At 37.6% G+C, this 22,300-nt stretch overlaps 1 protein-coding gene across 6 annotated transcripts in view; it reads right to left on the bottom strand.

Annotated features, from left to right (window-relative positions):
* Window positions 1-22,300, bottom strand: part of Nsd3 (nuclear receptor binding SET domain protein 3) — a 126,643-nt gene that overhangs the window by 95,077 nt on the left and 9,266 nt on the right. Inside the window, exon 2 of one of the 6 annotated variants that reach the window (XM_010604872.3) lies at window positions 452-553. The exons of 4 other annotated variants lie outside the window; for them this stretch is intronic. The gene's annotated coding sequence lies outside the window, so the exon portion shown is untranslated. Of the gene's footprint in view, window positions 1-451; window positions 554-17,938; window positions 18,149-22,300 lie in introns of those variants that run through there. One more of the 6 variants, XM_033765361.1, reaches the window with a different exon arrangement.

Raw genomic sequence — 22,300 nt, 5'->3', positions numbered from 1 at the left:
TTTTTTTTTTTTTTTTTGTGGTACCAGGGATCGAACTCAGGACCTTGCACTTGCCAGGCAGGTGCAGCACCACTGAGCCACATCCCTGGCCCAAAACATTACTTCTAAGCAGTAGTCAAGTAATCACATAAGTTCTAAGAGAGTCTGTGTAACTTTCCTCTTTTTTTGAAATGCCTTATGTATGCCTCTTGAAATTAACCCTGAAATAATCCATTTATGTAAGTTCTCAACAGTAGGAAGTTAAGTTTATCCGCATTACTTCATATGCTCTTAGAATCCAAGTGGAAGGCTCAGAGGACAGAATTCAATCTTTTAAATTGAACTGTGTAAATTTAAGAGTTTTCACATATAAGTGAAAGGCTCTGAAGAGCTGTTGAGGGTCTGTCCATGGAGACTGAAAGAGAAAAGCAGTTGCAATCTCCTCAGGTAACATTTGACTGACAAAGCTTACCTAGCCACCTCTGTGACTCGGCTCTGGAACAAACTTCCCTGGAAGGTTAAAAGTCACCAGAGAATGGCATGAAGTCAAATCAACTCCAGGGAGCTTATTAACCTAACAAAAGATCAAAATATATTTTAAAAGGTATTGTACAGCTAGGCACTGTAATGCACACCTGTAATCCTCATTACTTCAGAGGCTGAGGTAGGAGGACCGCGAGTTCCAGGCCAATCTAGGGAATTTAGTGACACTTCTCAAAATAAAACAAGATGGGTTCACTGGCTCTATAGTAGTAAACTTGCCTGCTATGCACAGGGCCCTGGATTACAACACACACACACACACACACACTTTAAAATCCTATTATTACAAGACTGGGAATGGTAACAGATGCCTGTAATCTCAGCACTAAGGGAGCTGAGGCAGGAGGAATGCCATGAGTTCAAGACCAGTGTGGGCTGTATAGTGAGACCTTGTCTTAAAAATATGTATATACATATGTATGTGAAGTTTCCACAGTCAAATTAAATTGGCATGAATACAAATCCTTATTTTCCAAAGCTATTTCAGTAAATATAATCAGTTATCTTAAAAACTGTGTACTTAATAAATTCGCATTAAAACTTTTACAGCTAGAGAAAACAACGGATTATCACATGCTCCCCACAAAACAGAGGGAGACAATAGTCTCCCTCTCCAGGACAAACAAGGAATCCAGATGTTTCTTTATGTGAACTGTTGTAAAGAGCATTTCTCAAGGTTTATGATAAATGCAGTCTGAATGTGTTTCCATAGTAACAGGAATGGAGTGCATGCAGACAATCTATGGTAATGAACTGGCTATGCTGGTCCTTGCAAATTTGGCGTTTTTACCATTTGGCTATTTCTGCAGCAAAAATACTGAATAAAGAAAAATATATTGTAAGATACATGTTAGAAATTAGAAAATCATTTTGTTTTAAAGCCAAAAAAACAGAAATGTGATACATAAAGGCAGGATGGATTGAGTTGTAAAGAGAAAGGTATCAAATGAAGGTAAATTCTAATTCTAACTAAATGACAGTGTTGAAAACCAGATTCCATATTTGAAATTCCTACAAACAAATCCTTCTAAAAAAATTTCAGAATGACTCAATGATAAAAGATGAAGATCTCTAGTGTGAAGATTTTTTATTATTTTTCCCCAAATCTATACTAAGAAGAAAATGAATGGGAGATGGGTATTAATGTAAAAAAAAAATGGTCCATTATTTGCAGTATATGGGTTTATTAGAGTGAAGCCAGAGCTTCTACAAAGTAAAATCTTTTAAAAACTTGCTTAATCTATAGTAAGAATGCTAACACCCCAATGCCAGGGTTTAAAAAGAGACTCCATTCTTTTTGGTTCTGCATTTTATTTATATTTTTAATCTAAATATATGATCGGGGCTGGGGGTGTAGCTCAGAGTAAAGCACTTGCCTACCATGCACAATGTCTGGGGTTTGATTCTTGGCACTGCCCCCATAAAACCAAAACCAAAAACCAGGGAAAACAAAACTAACAAAAACACTCCACAGGTCCAGGGATTTAGCTCAGTGGTTCCACTGCCTGTTTCAAAAGCACAAGGACTTGAGTTCAATCCCTGGGTACCACCCACCGCAAAAACACACTCCACAAATCCTTTAAATATATGATCAGAAAATTCTTTGAACTATAAGCTATACATTCCATATTACCTATTTGGCTTCATAATTTCATCACTAATTTTTAGCAATGTAACATGTATAGTGTTTAAAATAATAAGTAAAAGGAAAAAATGGAAACAAAGTTTTTGTAAATAGGGGATGGTGGAGGGGCTGAAGGGAGGGCAGGGGGAAAAATGAGAGCCAAGGTTTGTTATGTAAGGGTACAAGATCCCAATGATAAATGCAACTGTATTATACAAGTACCAATAAACTAAAAAAAACAGAACAACAACAACAAAAAAATCAGATGAGGAAATGGAAAATAAGTAATTTTTATTATATCTTTATAACCATAAGCCATTTAAACTTTTTTTCAAAGTGAGTAGGGATTTTTCTTTTAAACTTTAATTTTTTTTATTAGTACATGTTTGTGGTATATAATGTTTACATTCCTTGGTTAGGGACCGGGGATTTAGCTCAGCGGTGCCACCGCCTGCTTCATAAGCACAAGGTCCCAAATTCAATCCCTGGTAAAAAAAAAGGGGGGGGGGATTTATCTCAGTGGTTCTGCTGCCTACCTCATAAGCGCAAAGGTCCCCAGTTTGATCCCTGGTACCAAAAACAAGAACCATGCTACATTCCTTGTGTGGAGTTGGTACAGGCACACAACACATCTTAATTCTTAGCTGGGCATGGTGGCACGCACCTGTAATCCCAGCACTCGGTAGGCTGAGGCAGGAGCACTGACTGCCACAAGTTCGAGGCCAGCCTGGGGCTGCCTAGTAAGTTCCAGGCCAACCTAAACTACACAACAGGAACTTGTTAAAAAAACAAAACAAAACACCCACACACCTACACACACATATCTTAATTCTTTTTTCATTCTCTTTCCCTCTCCTCCCTTTTTTTCTTTTCTGGTGCCAGGGATCAAACGCGGGCCCTTGTGCTTGCAAGGGAGGCAGCAGAACCACTGAGCTAAATCCCTGGCCCCCTCCCTCCTTCTCTTGATCCCCTTCCCCTGTGAGAAAGATATAGTACCCTACTTCCTATTATCTATCTCTTATTTGGCTATTTATATAGTACTTTGTGATTTTAAGCTTGTGTGTCATATTTACTTAATATTATAGTCTCAAAGTGCATTAATTTTCCTACAAATGAATCAAGATTATCCTTCTTTATGGTACTGTAGTACTCCACTGTCTGTAAATACCACATTTCTTCATTCATTCATCTGCTGATGGACCTATAGGTCTCTTCCAAGATTTAGCTATCATGAGTTGTGCTGCTATAAATGTGGATATTCAAGTTTTCACTGTAATATGACCCCCTTAACTCTTTTGGAAAAACAGCTAGAATAGCTGTTTCTAGTTTTGTTTTTTGAGGACTCTCTATACTGCCTTCCATAGTGGCTGTACTAGTTTTCACTTCCACCAGGCAATGTAAAAGAGTTCCTCCCACCCAAGCCCACCGCCAGTCTAGTCAGCATTTATTATTTCTTGAAGACAGACATTCTTTCTGAGGTAAGATGGATTCTCTGTGTTGTTTTAATTTGTATTTCTCTAATGGCCAGTGATCTTGAACTTTTCTTCATGAATTTATAGGCCATTAGTACTTCTTCTGAGAAGTATCTATTCATTTCAGTTATCCACTTTTTTTCCCCCAGTACTGGGAATCAAACTCAGGACCTTGTACTTGCCAGGCAGACATGGCACCACTAGGCTAAATACTGAGACCCAGTTGCCCTTTTTTTGATTGGGTTATTTTGGAGGGTCTAATTTTTTGAGTTCTATATGTATTCTAGATATTAGTTCTCTGAGGAATACATGGAAATTTTTTCCGATTCAGCAGGTTGTCTCTTCACTCTATTTCTTTTGCTATGCAAAATATTTTTAATTTAATATAATTCTATATTTGTTGTTGTTTTTGATACCAGGGATCAAACTTAGGACCTTGTGCTTGCCAGGCAGGTGCAGCACCACTGAGCTACATCCGTGGTCCATGTTGATTCTTGATACTACTTCCTTTATAATTGGGGTTCTGTTCAAAAATTCCTTACCTATGCCTTTGACTTTTAGAGTTTTATTTATATTATCTTCCAGAAGACCAAATATTTCTGTTTTAACATTTAGATCTTTGATCCATTTTGCTGTTTTTGTATGGTTTGGTTTTTTGAGACAAGGTCTCAAGACGCAGTTAAGGCTGGCCTTGAACTCACTATGTAACCCAGGCTGGCCCAAACTCATGGCGATCCTCCTGCCTTGGCTTCCAGAGTGCTGAGATTACTGTCATGAGCCACCCCACATGGCTGATTTTATTTTTAAAGAATCCAAACATGTACCTTTACAAAATCAGCAAAAGTCAACAAGTATTAAATATGAACAGAGAAACAAAGTCTATTTCTACCCTCTAGATAGGACATAATCACATTAAAAATCAATATTCTTCCTTTATAAGTCATGTGTCATTCTTTTTTTTTTTTTCTTTTTTGTACTAGGGATCGAACTCGGGACCTTGCAGTTGCAAGGCAGGCAATGCTATCATTAAGCTAAATCCCCAGCAGTAGTGACCTTTTAAATCACATTTCAACCTCAGCCCCCCAAAAAGGTGGAAAACAAAAGAAAAGGCACCCACTTGGTTCTAAGAACCTGACCACATTTCTACAGCATCAAAAAAGAAAAGAGGGGCCAGGGATTTGGCTCAGTGGTTCTGCCACCTGCCTTGCAAGCACAAAGATCAGAGTTCAATCCCTGGTACCAAAAACAAAACAAAAAGGAAATGAGTAATAAAATACCTTTTGTTCACTAAAAGTGCCAGAATTGACAAAATCTAGTCTAGTACTCATTATAGACAAAAAGCAAGAGTCAAATTTGGTTTCATGACTATACAATGCAAAGTCAATCTTTTGAACAAAATAGATCTTGCTTAAAAATTTTTGTCAGGAAAATACAAACAAAATTACAAACAGAAGTGGTTGTTCCATTTATCTTTAGATTATTTTATCCTTTGAGAAAACAAATACTATTTTCAGATTAACAATATTTACTATTTGCCACAAAAAAAATGTTTTTAATGGCATTCAAATGTTTAAAATTTTAGCCAGTACCATACAAAAGCATCATTATTTCTGAGATTTGGACAATTTTCTTTCAACTTGTTATATTCCCACAATAATATCAATATTGGACTTTTCAGACTTTAAAGCTGTTATAAAATGTCATTACCTCTAGAAGATGCTTAACAAATCTTTAATTTTCCTGTGGCTTTCTTAATAAAAATTTGAGAGTATCAAAATTATTCCATTCAGGGCTGGTGATTTAGCTCAGTGGTTCCGGTGCTTGCTCACAAACACAACTGCCCAAGTTCAATCCCCAGTACCCCCCCCAAAAAAAAATTCGATTCAAAGCCAGGCCTGTTGCATACACCTGTGATCCCAGCACTCAGGAGGCTGAGGTAGGAGGGTCACTGTGAGTTGGAGGTCAGCCTGGGCTACACAGTGAGTCGATCTGAGACTGCTGGTGGCACATCAAACCATTTAAAGAAGTTTATACCATTCTGGTTGTGGGTGAGGCTGACTCTTTGACAGTTTAAGGCTATGATTTAGGAGGAAACACTTTCCTGCATAACTTTGAAGTAGTTACACTAATAAACATCACTTCTGCAACAAAAGACTTACAACATTTTGCTACATAAATACTCACTAGCAGTAACCCTTACCTGCATGCCCTGACTTAATGGTAACTTCCAATGTAGGGTTTCTAAAAAAAGAACTGAACTGCTAATTTTTTATTTAAACTGGAAAAATCTGCTTTTTTAAAAAAATTCAGGGTCAGGGATTTAGCTCAGTGGTTCCTCTGCCTGCCTCACAAGCACCAAGGTCTCAAGTTCAGTCCCCGGTATAGCAGACAAAAAAAAAAGAAAGAGAGAGAGAGAGAGAAATTCAAGGAAGAATGTGTTCTCTACATTTTCACATGACTTTACTCAATTTCTACTATGATATGAAGTAAACTACGTTTTTTGGTTTTTTTTTTTTTTTAAGAGACATGATCTCACTAGCCCAGGCTGGCTTCAGACTGCTGGGAATGATCCTCCTACTTCAGTCTCCAGGATGGCTGGAACTACAGGTATGTGCCACTATGCAGGATTCATGCCATTTTTATACAACTACTGAAAAAGTAATCTCACTACATCTATAAATGATAAACAGGAGATACATCAACAGAAGTTACCTGTCTGCAATAAGATTAGTTGGGTGACATTTAATCAAGCAACTAAGCAAAAGCGTAAGATTGACTACTCTTTAGTGAGGGAAAAATAAAATGTGAATTTGATGCCTAAATAATAAATATAAAACAATACTGGTGATTTTCTTTTTCTTCCGTTTTGTTTTGTTGTTTTGTTTGGGGAGGGTTGTTTGATTATTAAGGTTTCTAGTTTTTTGGTGGATGATGTTCTGTTCTGTTCTTGTTTTTATTTCTTCGTTTTCTCTTCCCCCTATTTTCTTCACCAGTCTCCTAAAGTTTGTCCTCCATCCTTGCTTCTGACCTCTTCTTTTTCTATTTATTTCCCCCAATCCCTTTAAAATCTTCTCCCCTAAGGGTAAAATTGCTGTATTAAGAGCTTATGTATTGCATACAATTTTCAGATCCGTACTAGATTGTTATATAACCACAAACCTTAGTTCATAAAGTTAAAGGTAGCAAATTAATAGTTACCACAGTCTGTCATTTTCCAGGCTATATTTGATGCTATTGTTATTGTTGACTGTACTACTTTAGCCAATGTGATGTAATTGTACTAATCGGTTATACCTCATAGCATACCAACACTGAGATTGCCCAAGGGTCTTTAAAAAAAACAAACAAACAAACTTAGGCCAATGTCAGAGAACTGACAGTTACACCAAGTAAGCAGAATCTTCTCATCCCTAATAAATTGAACAGGTTAGATCATGCAACAAACTCAATACCCAAAAAGTCAGCTACACCTGGAAGACAATTCTGAGAAGTAGTCACTTCTTAAGGGTTCTGTATACTGGCAATAAAACTATTCACTATAAACAATTTACAAGCATCAACCCAGGAATTAAACTTTTTAAAAAAGAAAGAAAATGAGAAGACACTTAAACAAGATGCAACCCCCTCCCTGACTTTCAGTTCACCAAAGGCAAACACCAGGGGAAAATGGGGTGGAACAATCCAAAAGTTGCTCACTTGGACCCTCTGAAGTGGTAACAGCAGAAGTAACAAAGCAGATAAGTAGGCTTTAGGAAAAAAAATCAAAGCGGAAATAATTTCTCAGATAACAGAGATGGTGACCAGAAGAAAGACAGGCTTAGTGATGCTAGAGCAGATATAGATTATCATAGATTAGAAAGAAAGAAAAAAACCACAGAAGAGCAAAAATAGAGGAGCTCAGCATATAAGAAAGAAATGGAAACCCTGAATTTTCAGCACAGGAAAAAAATGGAATCCATGAAACAGCCAGGAAATTAAAAATTCCCTTGAAAGTATATAAGTATATGCAACAGAATTAGCCAATGTGAGAACAGAATATCAGATACAGCAGACAGGAGGACTGCAGTTGGTGATCATGAGAAGAGAGGTTTCTGGGCTGAGGATTTAGCTCAGTGGTTCTGCTGCCTACCTCACAAGTGCAAGATCCCAGTCCCAAATTCAATCCCTGGTACCAAAAAAAAAAAAAAAAAAAAAAAGAGAGAGAGAGAGAGATTTCTTAAAAATAGCAAGGGATCACGAGAAATCAATCCAGCAGCTGCTAGACGATGCAACAAAGAATAACATAAGACTGATTGGAGTAAATGAAAAGCGGGAGATAACATAAACATAAAAAACTTGTTCACAGAAGTAATGGCAGAAAACTTCCCAAACAGGGAAAAAGAATTTGACACAGAAAAATGAAGCATATAGGACTCTAGTTAGCCACGATCAAAAAATTCTTCCCCAAGGGATATAGATCAAAATTCCAGGGATGGATTTAGCTCAGTGGCACCAAGCCTGCCTCTCAAGGGCAAGGTCCTGAGTTCAATCCCCAGTTTAAAAAAAAAAAAAATCCAAAAATTCAACAGAAGAACAGAATATTAAAAGCTGTCAGAAAAATGTGCATAATGAAAAGATGAAAATAAAGTGTTTGTAGATGGGGAGGGGAGGAGGGGGTGAAGAGAGGGCAGGGAATAGGGGAAAAAATGAGAATCAAGACTCGTCATGTAGAGGTACAAGATACCAACAATGAATGTAACTGTTCTGTATCCCTAAAATGTAGCAATAAACTCAATTAAAGCTGAAAAAAAAAAAAAGCTGTCAGAGAAAAGAAACAAATCACCTATAAAGGAAAGCCTATCAGAATCACAACAGACTTCTCAACACAAACCCTCAAGATAAAGGAGACAAGCTCTGAAGGAAAACAACCTCTGATGTACCCCACAAGGCCATCTTTCAAAACTGGAGAAATAGCCAGGCATGGTGGCGCACGCCTATAATCCCAACACTCGGGGAGGCTGAGGCAGAAGGATCACTGTGGTTTGAGACCAGCCTGGGCTACATAGTGAGTTCCAGTTCAGTCTCAACTACATAGTGAGACCTTGTCTCAAAAAACCAAATAAAACAAAATAAAACAAAGAAAGAAATGAGTCCTAACCTGAAGTGGGAGGAAGAGCTGTGCTTCAATAATGAGAGTAAACCAGTACCTACAAGAATTTTCATTTGGAGCTTTCTTGGTTTCATAATGTCATGAGTTTCAAGTGCTCTAGATTTTTGAAGGGCTTTCCTTGCTATGTTGTAAAACCAAATTAGAGGGTTTTTTCGTTTGTTTTGGGTGGGGGTTGAGACTGGGTCTCACTATATAGTTGAGACTGACCTAGAATTCACTATGCAGCCCAGGCTGGTCTCAAACTCACAGCGATCCTCCTGCCTCAGCCTCCCGAGTGCTGGGATTACAGGCATGCGCCCCCCAGCCAAATTAGAAGCATTTAATGAAAGCAGATATGTAACCCTAGGAAATAAAAACAATTTAGATACCAGAGAGTATGGCAAGAATGGAAATTTATGTTGTGAACATAATACTATATCATCTCTGAATTCCCACAGCCAGTTGCAGTGCCAGGCACATTATTAATACATATATACACACATACATACATACATACTGTACTGAGCATGTAAAACATAGGACTTTGTAACCCTACAAAAAACAGAATTAAGCAAAATAAACTAAAATGAAACCAAGTGAAATTTGACAGCCAGCTGACAGCCTGACAGCTGACAGCTTGGCAGCCGTGTGTTAGGACAGATAAGAGTTTGCTGTGACATGTGTGGAACTCCCCCCGACCGTGTGCCATGACACATGACTGCTGTGACATAAGATTAAGAGTTTGAAGTGAGGTAATGCGAGTGTTGAGGAGTTAACTTAGATAGAACATATGGATGTTTTAGATTAGAAAGGATTTAAGGTATAAAAGGAGAAGACTACAGACAGATGACGTCGCTTGAACGGTCAAGATCCGGGTGAAGTTCTGCCCGAGACGCAGGAGCTTCCGGACCTGGAACGGAGTGTCTGCATCCCTGCTCTGCCCGAGATGCTGACACGCTGTACCTGATCCTGACTGCCGAGACATCGAAGTCGCAGCTCGACCCTGCGAAGCCTGAGACCAGACTACATCCACCAGGTCGTATGCCCTCACCTATAGCATGATAGCATTTATGATTGTGTTAGAGATATTATGGGCTGGCATTATTTCTGGATTGCGCTGGCAATTGTAGTTGTATCCTTTGTGTGGGCTTGTATTTGTATTGTTAATGAGAGTAAAAGCATTGATCAAAACGAAACCGAATTGGCAATCATTGATGCGCTGACCTGTGATCCCGAAACGCAAATCGGTGCTCGCGACACATACATACATACATACTAAACAGAAATTAGTATTATATAAGAGGCCACAGAATTTAACAATTTAAATATTTTAATACAAGCTACCTAGGCATGGCAGTGTATAACTGTATCTCAGCACTCAGGAGGCTGAGGCAGAAAGATCTCCACAAGTTGGAAGCCAGCCATGGCTACACAGTGAGATCAAGGCCAGCCTGAACTACAAAGTGAAACCCTGTCTCAAAAAAATAAAACAAAATAGGGCCAGGGTAGTTCAGTGACACCATGCCTGCCTCAAAAACACAAGGTCCTGGGGCCCAGGATTTAGCTCAGTGGTTCCATCACCTGCCTCACAAGCACAAGGTCCTGAGTTCAATCCCTGGTACAAAAAAAAAAAAAAAAAAAAAAACAAGGTCCAAAATCCAATCCCAGGTCTAAAAACATAATAAAATAAAAAATAAAACAAACAAGCCGGGCTTGGTGGTGCACGCCTGTAATCCCAGCACTCGGAAGGCTGAGGTAAGAGGATTGCTGTGAGTTCGAGACCACCCTGGGCTACATAATGATTTCTAAGTCAGTCCCAACTACATAGTGAGACCCTGTCTCAAAAAAATCTAAATAAATAAATATAAAAAAATAAAACAAACAAAAATGAGCTAATACCATTAAATAATATTATTGAAATGCTACAGGCAAATGTTAACAGCATGATCTTCACATACACTACAGATACGCTTTTTCCCCTAAGACAGGACTCAGAATGTATCTGCAGTATGATCATTTACACATTCAAAATAAAACAAAACTGGCAATAGGTTATCAGGTCAAAAATAGAAAATACAACAAGAAATTTTTGTTCCAATTATTTTTAAACTTTGTCAAAAGTCTCAGTATTTAATCTTTACTTTAGTAATATTTTCATTATTTTAAGTGCTAGAAACAGTATAAACATCACCCAAGTCATAAACTATAAAAAAAATTTTTCCAAGAAATGAAATATTTATATAACCATACTTAATGTTTTCTTATATCACAAAATCTAAAAATAATTCTACAAGCATATATGAAATAACAACTTAATACAATACATATTTTCCCATGACATTTTTCATGTCTTGAGTATGTTATAACATGAGGCTTTCCTATCAGCACATAAAAATTATAGTTACTATTATGATATTAAGAGGAACTGACACAATGGGATCACTGTTGAACACGATATATAGATAGAACTTGGATCTCTAATAAAATGACATTCTTTTGTATAAATTATAAACTAATACAAAGCCTATCCTAAACAGTCAATTTATATTACAATATCATTCTATATTCAAGGTGTCTTTGAGTAGCTCACTGTTCACAGAATTGCCAAGTATTTAGATATTTAAAATTCATAGTTATCTTTAATTTCCAAAGCAAAGTGTAGAAGTCTTTCTTTGGTTGCAGAAAGAAAAACAAATGACATTACTTCATTTCTAACAGAGGATCTGGGGACTTTCACAGCATGCACATTGTACACCAGGTCTAGAACAGAAAGTGAATGAATAAAGCTGCTAAATGAACACTGCAAGGCAGAAAACACAATCGTGCCACAATGACACTACTATTCTGTTACTTGGGTGTTAACTTGGGTGGACCCTTGTAGGAGAAAAGAAGGGAGGGGAACTGGAAAGAGGTGTGAAGACTCTATGCTGCTGGATTTGAAACTGGAAGAGGACCAGAAGCCATGAATGCAGATTTGAAGAAAGGGGAAGAGGCAAGGGGAGAAACTCTTCCTCCAGACCTTCACAGGAATGCTGCTCTGCTGGCATCTTGATTTTAGCCCAGCCAGATCTATGACAGACTTCTGAGATCCAAAAATAATAAGTTTGTATTGTTTAAAGTCACTAAATTTATTACAGGAGCAACTACACAGTGAGTTCAAGGCCAGACTGAACTACAAAGCGAGACCCCATTTCAAAAAAAACAAACAAAACAAATAAAAAAGAGCCATTAAATAACTTGTATTATTGGGCCGGGAATTTAGCTCAGGGGTTCGGTAGCCTGCCTTGCAAGTGCAAGGACCTGAGTTCAATCCCTGCTACCAAAAAAAAAAAAAAAAAAAAAAAAAAAAAAAAAAAAAAAATTGTATTATTGAAATGCCACAGGCTATATGTTAACAGCAAGAATTTCACACACTACAGATTTGCTTTTTCCCCTAAGAAATGAACCTTTTCTGAAAGCATTTCCACTCACTTTGTTTTCACTAATATCCCTGCAATGTGTGTAATAGGAGAGAGGGGAATTCTCTTAGATTCATTAACCTGAGATATGGGGGTGCCTAAAATAGAAAAATCAATTAAAAAAGAAGTCTTATGCCATCACAACATTAAACAGTCCCATATGTGGATACAGATATGCTAATGTGACCTACAATTTGTCCCTGGACAGCCTGGACAGGCTCTTGCTTTAGATTTTAATTACTGGTGGGATGCTGCTAACACCTTTCACACAAGCGGAAGAAATGGAAATGATTTCTTCCTATTTCACTGGCACAGCCATTGCTGTTTTCCACACTCTGGAGTCCACTTTCATTCTAGCCGTAGACCTGACACAAATAACAAAATGGCAGTAAAGCCATTACTATACATGGATATGATAATGTAGTGGGCCCCTTTGTTACTAAAATACTTAATTTTCAATTTCTGACAACCAAAATCTCTAAGCCACATTGGAGATGGGGCCAATTTTCACAAAAAATGTGTAAGCGAAAAGAAAATTTGTAGTACTAAAGATAGAGGTATAATAAGAATTACTATTTAGGACTGTTAATTTAAACACACAGTAACACAGAGGAAAAGAGAGGAGGGGAGAAGAGAGGAAGGGAAGGAAGGGCTGAGGAAGATCACAAGTTGGGGGCCATCCCAGTAAACATAACAAAATCTTGGTTTAAAATAAAAATGCTAAAGCCCTTTGGATGATGCTCTATAATACAACACCTGCCTATCATAAAAGACCCTGGGGTTTAATCCCTAGTATCACAAAAGACCAAAAAAAGCCTCTCATACTCATCCTAAAGAACTATAGTAAGGCAATTTTCTTCTAATGAATAACTTCTAAGTGGAAATTTATTTTGCAAAAGCAAATAATGAAAAAAATCAAAAACAAGTAAATAATGTACAAGTTCCTTAAAGACTTTCATTCACATCTTTATTTACTCAAGAATATGAATAAGAATAGGTATATAGAAACAAAATCCTTTCCACATATATCATGTTGACTTTTTTTTTTCCAGGCAAGGACTCTATTAGTTCAGACTGGCCTTGAATGAACTATGTAGCCAAGGCTAGCCTCAAACTCAAGTGACCCTCCTGCCTCAGCCTCCCAAGCGGGGGGATATACACTACCATGCCTGGGCTCATGTGGGCATTTTAAAATGAGAAATTATGCAACCTTATTTACTACAAAAGAATGTAAGATTTCTTGCCAGGCATAGTGGCACATACCTGTAATCCCAGCATTTAGGAGGCTGAGGCAGGACGGCTGCCATGAATTTGAGGCCATCCTGGGCTGCATAGTGAGTTCAAGGCCAGCCTGAACTACATAGCGAGACCCTGTCTCAAAACAAAAACAAACCAAAAAAAAAAAAAAAAAAAAAAAAAAAAAAATACGATCTCTACTCAGGTAGCACAAATCAGTATCAGCCAAATTCTGTTTATGTCAAACTGTCTATGTCTGCTACACAGTGGTATTCATGTTCTCATCTGTGGCTCCTAAATCAGAGCAACACACTGGCAAGTAAGGAGTTGGGAATTCTCCATTCCACCAATGGCATAAAACTGACTTTTGACTGAACCCCATAATCTCGTCCCTATGAAATGAGACTGGCCAGTCAAACACTGACCATGGAAATATTTTTCCACTTGTTTCCATTTTCCTACTCTATCTAGACAAAATTTATTTGTTATATATTGCTTGTCTGGACAAAGGTTCACTTGTTTTCAAAATAAGAGCTCCAGCCAGGCCTGGTGATACACCCTTGTAATCCCAGGACATGGGCGGCTATGGCAAGAAGACTGCTGTGAGTTTGAGGCCAGCCTAGGGCACACAACAAGACGGTGTGTCACAAAACAGAATTCCCAGAGAAACTTTTCTATACAAAATCATTCTAAACTGATCAGCATGAATTAGCCACACCAACACCACCATGAAACTGAGTCTTGCCTTGCCTTTGCCAGACTCAAATCTCATTTGATAAATCTTTGTTGTTGTTGTTGTTGTTTTTTTCAGACAGGGTTTCACTATGTAGTTGAGACTGACCTGGAACTCACCATGTAGCCCAGGCTGGTCTCGAACTCACAGCAATCCTCCTGCCTCAGCCTCCCAAGTGCTGGGATTACAGGTGTGAGCCACCACACCCAGCTATAAATCTTTTTTCTTTCAGAGTCGTATTTTTGTTTGTGATATGGTCCATTACTGGATACCAACCACATACAGGCTCTCCTCTAGGTCCTGGGAAATTAAAAAAAAAAAAAAAAAAAAGATTGTGGTGTATGGAACTTAAATAAACAAGACAATTTCAAGGCTGGGGATTTAGCTCAGTGGTGCCGCCACATGCCTCACAAGCACAAGGCCCTGACTTCAAATCCCGGTACCAAAACAAAACAAACAAACAAAAAAACCCAACAATTCCAGAGAGTAATATGCCACTATAAAACAGTATAATCTAATACACTTAGGGCTAACTAGACTCAATCACGCAGAAAGGCTAGAAGAAGACAAAGCTGATATTAAACAAAGTCATTTCCTCTCAAGTTTACACTATTTCAGAAGCTTCTGAGCTATGGCTATGATAAAAAGACATAGTTTAATCAAGTATTTCACGTGAAAAAAAATTAAGCCTTAAATGTTATTTTACCATAATTAGTCCAAAATATACTAAAATGAAGGAAACACATTGTATTTAAATTGCTTTGTTGGTCAGTAGCACACAGGCTGTTAATAACTGTACCAAAAGAACTTTTAAATTACCCTGGCTTTTAAAAACTGTTTCCTGTGAATGGATTTATTTACTAAAATAGTGACCATTTTGGAGAAGTAAAATGTTGAAACACCAACCCCACAAAAACACACAAATACAGAAATCATAACAGTAAAGATTGTGAAAATATATCTACTTCTATAGTACTTAATTGTTTTTACTAAACAAATTAAAGTTAAATTAAGTAAAAACTTTTGTTCCTCAGTTATACTATCCATATTCAGGTATCCAAAAATCAGTATGTAGTGAGGACTACCACAGTGGTCAGCACATATAACAAAATATTTCCATCACCACAGAAAATCCTACAAGACAGTGACAATTTACATTGTTTTTCAAAACTAACCTAAACCAAAACATCCTATAAATGCTTACAAAAATAAGGTTTTGAATAGGTCAGTAAAATGACAAAAGAAATCACTTAAGAGGAGGCTTAGCAATCAGATCTATGTGGTGAAAGATAAACTCAATTAAATCAGCCTAAGTACAAAATCATATCCCCCCAATCCCTCACCCCCACCCCTACAGGGGATCTAACTCAGGACCTTGAGCTTGCTGTGCAGGGTCAGTGCCACTGAGCTGTAATCCCCAGCCCTGCTCTGTTAGTATTTTATTTTATTTTATTTATTTATTTATTGGGGGGGTACTGGGGATTGAACTCTGGTCCTTGCGCTTGCAAGGCAGGTGGTACAGCCACCGAACTAAATCCCCAGCCCTTTGTTAGTATTTAAAATTGACAAAAATTTTAAAATAAAAATCAGAGAAAAATGTGCTACTTCTCTACACACCTTAAAGAATTCTGTAGTTGGGCCAGATTTAGCTCAGTGGCACTGACACTGCCCCCCGTAAGCGAAAAGTCCCGAGTTAGATGCCCCAAACAAACAAAAACAAAAAACAAAAACAATCCTAACAGAGCATAAAAGTAGAATTTTACTACCACACAATCTGTTCAATGTTATCACCTTAAATATTTAAACTTTCACTTAAAATTTTCCACTAAAAATGTGTTGAGAAAGATGATTTAGCCAGGTGTGGCGGCACACACCTGTATAATCCCAGCATTCAAGAGGCTGAGACAGGAATATTGCCAGGAGTTCAAGGTCAGCATGGATTACATAGTGAATTCAAGGCCATCCTGCACTTCAAAGTGAGACCCTGTCTCAAACAAACAAAAAAAGACAGTGGTCAATGATTTTAAAATTTCCATTATCAGGAGGTACCTTCCAAGAAGTGGAATATAATTAGGTGACCTTTTACCAGTCCAATTATTTAAATAGAAAATGACCAAAAATTGCATATTTTTGTTAATTTTATAAAATAATATAAAAACAACAATTTTATCAAATTTGTTCAATTAAAAAAAGAGCAAATTTTTCATTCAACACAATGCAACATTAAAATCTGGATAGTGGTATCTGGCCTCTTTCCAAAATCTTTTCGCATTGTGCTTTTTTGAACAACACTTTACACTGTTGTGTTGGCCTTTCCCTTTTTTCTGTGGGTGGTATAATTTCAATAAACTGTCTACTACTACATGTAATGGTGATGTCGATGACGGACATCTCAGCTGGTGTTTCACTAATGTGTATTTTTCAATTATTTGGTCTATCAGACCTAATCTAAATTGTAAGTGAATTTTTCAATGCCCTTGTTTTGAATAAATACCAAATGAGTTCTAGATTGTTTGGTCAAGAAGGTGCATAAATATTTTATAATAATACCCGCATACTTCCCCCTTTTTATTTCCCAGTGTCAGGGATCGAACTCAGCACCTTGTGCTTGTGAGGCAGGTATGATGCCACTGAGCTAAATCCCCAGCCCCCATCCTTGCTTTTTGATGACAGGACAGCTTGTTAGATGTTGGTCAACTCTTGTTAACACCACCCATAGAATTATTATAATTGTTAACCGCTAATGGATTTTTTTTTTTTTTTAGTTTCGTTTCTTCTTTCAAGTTCTATCATTTCTGGATTTAAAATAATTGACAATAATTTTTTTTGTCTTTCCATTTCATAACACAAGACTTTTCCTCTCTGATACATTAACATTTCTCCTGTTTTTAGCTTTCTCTTTTGCAGATCTTTTGACATATCCTTCCTAACTCAGTATTGATATCTCAAATGTGTGTTTGTTTTTTTTTTTGAGACATTTTAAAATTTTTATTTCCTGTTAAGACTAGTTTGGGTGCTATTTGTTTTGTTTTTGTATTCATCAGCTTTACACTTAAGTATTTTAGGTTCAATTATTTACACTAAAAAGTTTTTGAAATAAAAAGAGTATTAGAAATTCACATCAAATTTTCACATTTTACATCATCTATTTGTTTTATCAGAACACTAAGCTTTGGTGCAGCTATAGCCACCATGAAGTTGTAAAAACAACAGTGGAAATAATTTGGACTGGAAAGTCAACTTCATGTTCATACTTGCACCAGCAAGAATTCTCTTACCAACTTAGAAGCATTAGTTAACATTTAACATTTAATTTCTATGAAAGTGACTTAGGCAACCGAATTCATTTCTTCATCTACTAAACATTATGACTAAATACAAGTTAATTATGTATACCATATTTCTTTTTCCTCTTTTTTTCAGTATTGAAAAATTAAACCCAAAGCCTTCGCCCTAAACTATATATCAGGCCTTTTAAAATTTTCTCTTTTGAGATAGAGTCCAGGCTGGGCTCAAAGTTACAATCCTCTTGCCTCAGCTCCCAGAATGCTAGGGTTACAAAGGCATGCACCACCACATCCAGTATCTTTTCCTTCCCTAATTCCTTTCCTCTTTCACTCCTTCCCTCCCTCCCTCCTTCCCTCTTCCCTCACTTTGTACTGGGGATTAAATCCACAGTCTTGCACATGCTAGATAAGTGCTCTACAACTGAGCTATAGCCCCAGCATACCTATTTCTGTTTTGAAAAACAGTATTTATTATTACCTATGTGCCTGGAACAATCCTAGGTACTCTTTTAGCATTTGCAGTTAAAATCCACCTAACCCCAAGAAGTGGGTATTTCCATCTCTATTCAAAGACAGGAACATTGATCCTCAGAGGAAAGATGAACTGGGGACAGGAATTCCGACCTCCTCAACTCCGGAACCACTCTCCACTCCCCACACAGTTAAAAAAAAGTGTGGGGGGGTGTTCAGCTTACAGGCTTTAAAGCAAACAAACAAAAACAAATTAAAGTTCAAGAAGCCCTGTTCTGGGTTGCTTTTTACAATTCATAGTCCTGACTGTACTATAAAGAAAGAAAGAAAGATGGGCCAGGGATTTAGCTCAAAGGTTCTGCCACCTGCCTTGCAAGCACAAGGACCTGTTTGATTCCTGGTCCCCCCCCCCAAAAAAAAAGCAAGTAAGCAAGCAGAACCACAGAACAATTTTCAGGAGTAAGGGTCAATTAGAACAAAGCAAACCACTCTTTTTTTTTGAGACAGGGTCTCACTTTGTAATTGAAACTGACCTGGCACTCACTATGCAGCCCAGGCTGGTCTCAAACTCACAGGATTCTCCTGCCTCAGCCTTGTGAGTGCTGGGATTAGAGGCATGAGCCACCACGCCCGAGTCAAACTACTCTTAATAAAAAGAGTATCATGCTTTTATAAGGTGACAAATTAATTTACTACAGTGAAATATATAAATAGAACACATTTTTTCTTAAAATTTTTAAAATTAATTGTTTCAAGCTGGGGATGGTGGTACACGCCTGTAATCCCAGCACTTGGGAATCTGAGGCTGGAGGACTACCTCAAATTTGAGGGCAGCCTGGGAACACAGTGAGTTCAAGCCCAGTCTGAACAACATAGTGAGACCGTTTTAAAAACAGTAAGTTGTTTCAGCTAGTCATGGTGGTGTATGGCTGTAATCCTAGCACTCAGGAGGCTGAGACAGGAGGATCACTGTAAATTCAAGGCCAGCCCGGGCTACATAAATGAGACACTGTCCCCCCAAAATTAAACAAAAATAAAAGGTTATTTCAAATCAAATTTGAAAGAAAATATATTTTAAATCACATACAAGCTCTCAATAAAGGTTATCTTGAGGGGACATGAAAATAATTTTATAATTCAAAAAACTTGTTTCATACTTTATTTCATAAACTAAATCCTTGTCATTCATAAATTCTTTCATTCATTCAGAGATGGGATCTTGCTGTATAATTCAAGATGGCCCTGAACTCACTCACTATTTAGCACACACTAGCTTCAAAGTCATGGTACTCCTCCTGCCTCAGCCTCCCAGGTGCTGGCATTATACATATGAGCCAGCACACAGCTGTCAGGTTTCTTAACATAGGACATAGGTACATTTTTTCATGGAGGATGTTCTAAAACTCTCATAAAGGTACATGAAGTATGCATCACACCTGTCATTGTGTTCTTGTATACTGTAGTACACTTTAACCCTTTTTTCTTTTTCTGAGCCTGGGTTCTCACTATGTTGCCTCGGCCTGGTCTCAAACATTCTTCTTGGCCTCATCCTTCAGATTATCTGTGACTACAGGGATTTACCAGTATGCCTGGCTTGTACTATGCTTTAAAACCACAAATAAATGCAATTCTTAAAAACAAAGCTTTCACTGGCCGAGAATTTAGCTCAGTGGTTCCTCTGCCTGCCCTTCAAGCAAAGGTCCCTAGTTTGATCCCCAGTACCAAAAAAGAAAAAAAATCAAAGCTTTTATGAGTCAAGTGTGGTGGTGCACACCTGTAGTACCAGGCTGGGTAGGCTGAGGCAAGAGGATCCCAGCCTGGGCAACGTTAGTAAAATGCTATCTTAACAAAGCAAAACAACACAAATACTTTATATCAAAAATTTAAAGCCGGGCGTGGTGGTACATGCCTTTAAATCTATTACTCGGGAGGCCGAGGCAGGAGGACTGCTGTGAATTTGAGACCAGCCTGGGCTACATAGTGATTTGCAGGTCAATCTCAACTCAACAACATAGTAAGACCCTGTCTCAAAAAAACAAAACACAAAAATCAAAAGTTAAAAGCCGGGTGTAGTGGCATACGCCTGCAATCCCAGCACTTGGGAGGCTGACGCAGGATCACTGTGAGTTCAGTTCGAGACCAGCCTGGGCTACATAGTGAATTCCAGGTCAGTCTCAACTACATAGTGAGACCCTGTCTCAAAAAAAAAAAAAAAAAAAAAAATTAAATAGGTTCAGACATTTTTGGACATGTTCTAAAGTTGATTTGTGATGATGGTTACTGTAATTCTTTAAATGAGTAAAATGTATGGTATGTGAGTTATATCTCAATGAAAGTATTACAGATTGAACATTCTTAATCAAAAACCTAAAATCCAAAATGTTCCCAAAACTGAAACTTTATGAGCACTCACCTGAGGCCACAAGTGGAAAATTTTGCACCTGACCATGTGACAAGTTCCATTCAAAACACAGGTGCACTAAAGATACTGTCTAAATTTCCCTTCAGGGCTGGGGATGGAGCTCAGTGGTACAACACACAGTTATCATGTACAAAACCCTTGGTTCCATCCCTAGCACCATGAAAATAAAACACTTCAGTCTTTCTATATTAGGTATATAAGAGACATAAAATCAAATTTTATGTTCAGACTTGGGTCCCATCCTCAAAATATCTCATTATTCTGGGCACAGTGGTGCACACCTGTAATCTCAGCACTCAGGAAGATAAGGCAAGAGGATGGCTATGAGTTCAAGGCCAGCCTATACATAGTAAGTTCAAAGCCAGCCTGAACTACAAAGCAAGACTGTTACAAAGTTACCTCATTATATATATGCAAATATTCCAAAAATCCCAAAAAACATATGAAGTGTGAAACATTTTGCTCCAAACATTTTGGATAAAATTTAACTTGTATTTTTAAAAAACCTCTCTGGAAGGGCCAGGGGTTTAGCTCAGTGGTGCCGCCACCTGCCTCAGAAGCGCAAGGTCCTGAGTTCTATATTCCGTACCAAAAAAAGAGAAAAAAATCAGGTGAATAAACCTCTCTGGAGAACAATTTGTAAATAGATACGTAGAAAAAGCTTTGGAAATGTTCATATATTTTTTGTCTATGGCTATGGTGGGTACTGGGACTACAGCAAGTGCCTCATGCATGCTAGACAAGTGGTCTGGCATTGAGGTCCATTTTACATTCGGGACAGGGTCTCCCTAAGTTGCCCAGACCGGCTTCCAACTTTCCACCCTCCAGTCTCAGCTTCCCAAGTATCTGAGGATTACAGATGTGTACCACCATGCTCAGCTGTTCATATAAGTAATTTTACTTTTAGGAATTTATTGAAATAAAATAATCAGTCACATAGATTTTTCTTAATGTGTGAAGATTTCATCTAATTATATACAATATGCTAAACTGTAAACTACTAGTACTTAAAGACCACAATAGAAGAATGGTAAACCAGGCGTGGAGGCGCACGCCAGTAATCCCAGCACTCCTGAGGCAGGAGGATGGCTGCGAGTTCAAGACCAGCCAGGGCTACACAGTGAGTTCCAGGTCAGTCTCAACTACATAGTGAGACCCTGTCTCAAAAAAAAAAAAAAAAAAAATGGTAAAAACTACAGAACACCAACACAAATAAACTATATGTCAGTTTTTAAAGTACAATTTCAAAAAACACTTATTTCACAATATATTAAATGTTACAAAATCACATGAATGCACAAAATTTCAATTTTGTTTAGAAATACAATCACACAGAAGAAAAAGTACTAGGACACAGAACAAAATAGTAGTAGTCGTCACTTCCAGCTGGTAAGATTTTGGACAACTCTTTATATCTTCCTATTTTTCAGTTTCTATATAAGAACTAATCCTTTCCTACCTTAAATGTAGTAAGTTATTTAAAAATCCTAGTAGCTACTTTGGAAAATTTCACATTTCCCACTAAAACATGAAAACAAACAAGGCCATCAGCATTTCTTGAGAGTACTAAGTGTATAAATGTGTACATATATGTTTGTATATTTCGAAATCTTAACTAATTCTATCACTCAAAAAAATGAATTATAATAATTGTATGGGAGGTAACAACAGAGAAACTATAAAGTGGTAAAAGCATATAACTCTACTGCATACATAAAACCAAATTTATGTTTTTAAAATTATATCAGCGAGGCATGGTGGCACATGCCTAAAATCCCAGCACTCAAGAGGCCGAGGCAGGAAGATTGCTTCAAGTACGAGGCCAGCCTAGGCTATAGTGAGTTCAAGGCCAACTGCATAGTGAGACCATTTCTCAAAAAATAATCTAACATAGTTATATCAAATCGCATACATCTAAGAAAACCCAACATATATATATATATATAT

This window comes from Fukomys damarensis, unplaced genomic scaffold (genome assembly GCF_012274545.1).
Source record: "Fukomys damarensis isolate Sample0158 unplaced genomic scaffold, DMR_v1.0_HiC HiC_scaffold_18, whole genome shotgun sequence".
NCBI classification, from domain to species: Eukaryota; Metazoa; Chordata; class Mammalia; order Rodentia; family Bathyergidae; genus Fukomys; species Fukomys damarensis.
This window is presented reverse-complemented; position numbering and strand designations above follow the sequence as displayed.